Genomic DNA, 6,058 nt, shown 5'->3' on the forward strand with positions numbered 1-6,058 from the left:
AGGGTGCGATGGAGCCAAAGCGAGTTTTTCAAATCCAAGAGGCTCAGGAAAACCAGAAATCAGGCTCGGAATGCAAAATGGAAAGGATGGAATGAAAGAGCTCAGGTTTAGCTCCTACCTAGTCAAGACGGCGCCAAAAATCGTCCACAGAATCTCCCAGAATTAGCTGGTGAAAATAAAGGGGGAAATCACCTCCAAGGCTCCAATAGACAAAAGTTCAAATTAAATGGTAAAATGAGGGGTAAAATCACTTTTAAATTACTTTTTACATAATTCAAGTAAAATATTAGTGTCTTAACTCACTTTCCAAACATGTATTGTTCATTTCTAACTAGTTTGATGAAGCAATTGAGCATGCAGCGCAACCTTTGAAGGAACAAAGTCATTAATGGTAAATTCAAGAAATGATCGTTATATCGAGCAGTTTTAACGCGACTTCAAGCTCGTTAAAAAATAAACATAAGCAATGATCAAGTGTTTCCCCCAGCGTTTAAGGTCATTTTAAAATAAAAAAGAACCAATTTCTGGTAAATAACCATCGTGAATGTATTACTTCAGCCTTTGAAGCCTTGGTCGTGTTCTCATCATCACCTCCACTCTGTATTGGCCGATCATTCACCTCCACTTGATCGTTTACCCCTTTTGAGGAACAGCTGCGAAGAGTGATCTTGTTAGCCATCCTTGTGACACTGCCGTGATTGGAAAATTCCAAACCTTACCTGGAATCAGCTGCTACCTGAATCTATCACTCGTTCCTCAAAAAACGAGTCTCCTTTAAGCTCTTTTCAACTTACTCGTAAAATATGAAAAGATTGCTGAGCCATAGGCCTTTCCAGCTCGTTAAAGTGATCAGAAGTGCTATCCCTCCTTTAGATTTTAATCTTTTTGGACCTGAGGGATTATTACACAAAAATATCGAGAACTTGTTTTGTTCGGCTCGTTAAAAGTACAGAAAATTCATCCCTTTTGTATTATTTTATACTTTTTCAGACTTAAGGGATTAGATGACAAAAAAGGATTTTTGGAGTTTCCTTTACGTCCCTTTTCAGTCTCTCTAAAATTGAAAAGGACCGAGTTATCTTTGTTTTTAAACTCGTTAAAACCTAATAGCGACAAACTTGTCCATAACAGACAAGAACGAGTTTCACTATCGCTAGGCTCATTAAAACATAGCGATGGGTTTGCCCAAAGGGAAAATTATAGAACAAGCATATGTTATCCTCCTCAAGCTTGACAAAAATAAAGAGGTACCGGTCAGCAATGACTGGGGAAAAATTGGGAAGAAAACATGAAGAAACTTTGTTGGTAGCAAGTCGCTCTTGAACATGACACTTTCGCTCCGCATCCTAGTCGGGTTGGGTTGTTCCATTCAGTGGTCACATCACCATGGTTCCATCACACCATCCACATTTGGGGTTAATGCTACCAATCCATCATGTCAGTGTCGTCGATATGTTCAAGAGAAGTCGCTCAGAGAATTCACCTGTGTCTCACCCACTATAATACATTTTCGCTCCATTCTTTCATGACCGCCACCCTGAACCGTATATCACCAGATCGTTTTCACCTCCATTAACATCATTTGCTCCATTCTGTGTCATTGATGTGGGATTCACTAAGGCCCTCCTATCACAGATCGTTTCTTGTCGACATCAGCTCATTATCCAAGAAGTCGATCTAGGAACAACCCTTTCAGTACTTTGAAGCTTGCATGCCTCAATGACAAGTTTCTCACTTCCGGCGACAGGTTTACATCAATGGCCTTCGACCGAAATATTTTGCATGGTGTTCGACACCAAGTCCCTTATTCACACCATGTGAATTGTACTTCAGTACCTTGAGGATCATTATCATTATCAGTGATTCCTCTCGCGCCTGTTAACAGCTTACATCATTGGCTGGTAATCAGGCGATGTCTTTCCATGTTCGACTCCAGAACATCTCTCACATGGATCGACTTGTACTTTGAGTGAAGATCGAATGAGATTGAAGACCCCGAATCTAGTTTCATCCATCCGGGCTGCGATATATATTCAGGAAAATAAAGACATCAAGTGTACATCATTGCTGCACAGATAATCATCCAATCTAAGGGATGATGGCTCTACCAGAATCATCAGTATACACTCAAACGATTGTCTATCCTATGTACATGAAATTTAATTTTTAAAGCTAAGCATGGGAACGCCTGCCTCAGCTAGATCATGAAAATAATAATGAAGATAATGTATTGTATTGTATCTTATTACAAGTCACCTTCCAGCTCCAAAAAACTTCGGATCCTCATGATAAAGCATTTCACCTGACATCAAAAGATTAACGACCTCATGCTTTAGGGGGCAACTGTTATAGACATTTTTGGGCACTGCAACCCCAAGCATAAATTTCCATAAACCAAGGGCTCCTAAGTCCCTAAAGGTGTTGTTCCAACCCCTAAAAGAACAAGGTCAACTGATTATAGCATCTCCCAGAAGTTCTCCATGAAAAACTACTCAGAACTGGTCAAAACTGGACCATTTCACCTGCTCCATAGGCAAAGTGTGTTGCATCCCACCTGAATACACACAGTAGGTGCAATGCATGTCAAAAAACCCTTCTATGGGGTGCGATGGGCGAGAAGGGAAAAATGGCAGGGTCAATCTGCAAGGTGGAGGAGCATGGAATCTTCCAGAAACCTCTCCTGTGACACTTGCCTCTCTGAATTCGACCAGGGATGAGTAAGAGATCATCAATCTCCAAGTGGAATCAAGAACTATCAGAGAGAAGACACTAATCAAATCTCAAAAGTTGACTCACCTCCCTTGCAGACATCGATATATGGATCCCTCATCCCGAAGATCCAGAGGCTGGAATTTTGTATCTTGTAAGGAAGTGCTGTTGGTTTCTTGGTGCAATATCATAGTGTTAGGTGATCTAAGCTTTTCATGAGGTGAAGAAGGTCTTTCTTGCTGAGAGGATGATGCTGGGTCAGAACAATTGGATGTAATCCTCTTTTCTCTTTCCTGATTATCAATAAAGCTATTCAAGTTTTCCTCCACATTCTTGTATGATTGATGATTTATGCATTTGTGTGGTCAATGTACATCTGAGCCTATATTGTTTATGATAATAGATCTATGTTCTTGGATAGTGTTATGCTACTTTGATTCTACAGGTACTCCTTGAAACTAGGTAGACAAGGAAGCGAGTGGCAAAGACCTACCAGAAGAGAGAGGAATCAAGCAAGGAACCAAGCGTAAGACAGAGGTTGGTCTCCTTATTCTTCTCTTATCTATTTCTCATAAAGGAAAACGAAAGTAGTTTTTAGTGTGTTTGTTTCTAAGGTAGCTACCAGCCTTAGTGGGACTAGCAGCTCTGTATAGACACTAGTTTTCCCGATAACACCATCCTTCACCCGCAACACAACCTCCATCATCGAGTGGGCCAACTCGAGCTACACTTCCCTCTTCCATGCCTTTGGCACAGGTTGAACCAGCAGGGTCGAAGACCCTTCATAGTTGGGAGAACACTTTAGAGAATGGCAATGCATGGTTGCAAACTTCAAGGAAGCACTCTCTTTCATAGATTTATGTAAGCTCAAGAAGAATAAGAAGAGCAAGGGTTATGGAGGATAGGGAACATAGAGCTACAAGTTATAGAGGATGTTAGGGAGGATGTACTCTTCCCCACATATGATGGCATTGCCAAGTGCACTTCTCGGGCCTGGGTTGAGAAGATGGACTTTTATTTCTAGCTTAACTAGATGATGGATCTAGAAGCCATCAAGATGGCCACGCTGCACATGGAGGGGGAAGCCCACGACTGGTGGTTTCACGGCTTGGCTACCTTGGGGCATGCCAATGTGACTTCATATGAGTATTTCACCAAGAGGGTGGTGGAGCACTTTGACGAGATGGATCCAGAGGCTCACTTGAGGGAGCTAACCCAACTCCGAGATACAAGAAACCCAGAACAATACATATCAGATTTCTTGAGAGTTTCAGTGATGGTGCCAGACCTATCAGATGATCAGAGGGTATACACCTTCATAGAGGGCTTACTCGAGCCCCAGCGTGGACTGGTGAAGTCACGCAGACCCTCCACACTACAAGAAGTAGTTATGTGTGCTAAAGATTTATAGGGGGGCATCCCAAAGACACGATCACCCTTTTCTTGCATGTACCCCCTACCCCCAGAAGGGGAATGACACTAGACCCCCACCTTAGAGAACCACCCAGGGATAGGTGCTGCTGGATGATGAGATAGGAAAGGACCTCCAGAGGAGGAAGTTGTGCTTTACTTGTCGGGAGCCCTGGGTACTAGGCCATCGGTGCACAACTAGCAAATCACATTACATTGAGGTCTTCTCAGATAGTGACCAGGAGGATGAGGTGGAGTAGGAGTGTGGTATGGGAGATGGTGAGAGTCAAGTAGAGAGGGGGCCACCACCATCACCTCCACAGGCTGGGGGGGCATCCTTTGCCCCATCCAGGGGAGTCCTTGCTTCTTTATGCGGTGTCCCCAAATTTCTGACATTGTGGATCAGAGGCACGATACAGGGGCAGTGGGTGTCAGTCTTAGTTGACAGTGGGGCTACCCACAACTTCATATATTCCCATTTGGTTCAGAGGAGGGGCCTCACCATGAACTAGTTTGAGGTATTTTCAGTCTTGGTGCCGGGTGATCGTACCATGGAGTGCACTTGGTATGTGCCTGCTTTGATAGTGGCCATGGGGAACTACTCTATGATAAACCATTTCTTTGTGGTTGATGTGACAGACACCAACGTGGTGGTGGATGTCCAGTGGTTGTACTCCCTTTGGCAAGTTACCATTGATTGGAAGAAATTGGAGATGGAATTCACCAGCCTGGATGGAAAATCGGTGGTCCTCAGAGGCATGCATTCGTACCCGCCACATACATTCTCATATGGAGGCCAATCTGCGACATGGAGACATAACATGGGCAGTAGAGCCAAGGGTTTCATAGGTTGGAGGGTAGGCCCGGCCACAACCTCCATACATACAGGATTTGTTAGAGAGGTACTCAGTGGTATTTGGAGATATCCCATGTTGGCTTCATGGGGCTTGACCCAGGTTCACCGTTAGTTAGCCAAAAAAATCCCTACACCACTGGCCCTTTTGGCATCAGCGCGTGGAGCATGGACTGAATTCTCACTCGAAGCAGTATGGGGGGATGCTAGAACCACGTTTATGGTTGTGATGTTGGTTTATTCCTTCTATTCCTGCTCTTGCGCAGGTCGTTAAGTTCTAGGGCTTTGTCTATCTAGCCCTTTATTCTACCCTTCAGTACCTCCGTGAAGGGGCACGATTAGCCTTCACGCAACCCTAACCTATGGCTTAGGTACTTTCGTGCTGCCAAAACAGTGTATAAAACATGTTTCCAAGTTATCCTTAAGCGTTTAATTATCTTACTAAACAATCACAGTTAGCGTCGCATAAACAGATATTCTTACTTGTATTCGATTAACCAATGTAATTACATATATTCACGCATAACATAAGCATTGTAAATGAAATCCATACCCAATATGACAAGATGCATTAACAGGAAACGAAGACATAGAATTTGTAGAATACTTCCCTTTATTGATATCTTCAAATTATTACAGACTATATCCGCCCTGTGCACACAGTTACAGGGGTCCCCGCACTCTCCTGCGGATTGCCACCCTAGGCCTCTGCGCTCTTAGCTACAGAGCCTCTACCTATGCTACGACCTGAAACTTAAACTTCTCTCCTTATCGCTCAAGACTTCTTACCGAACTTATTTATTTACTACTTAGACATTACTTACTTAGCTCTTTTTATACACTACCATGGTCCGCGGACCATGGGTAGATCTTTTACAGCCGACTTTACTTTACAAAATAAGGGCAGACAAACCTTTATGACTCATGACACCTCCCCACACCGCGACCACAAAATGTGGAGTCTTTACAACTTTATTACAAAATTCAACCCAAAACCTGGGCTTTTAGCCCCAAAACTGTCCGTTGGGGATCCCGTTCCCAACAAGCCCCCAACACAAACATCGTGACTCACCCTGGAGTCACTCG

The sequence above is a fragment of the Pinus tabuliformis genome, chromosome 3_2, assembly GCF_031772625.1.
Source record: "Pinus tabuliformis cultivar Carrire ecotype Pingquan chromosome 3_2, CPIR1, whole genome shotgun sequence".
Lineage (NCBI taxonomy): Eukaryota > Viridiplantae > Streptophyta > Pinopsida > Pinales > Pinaceae > Pinus > Pinus tabuliformis.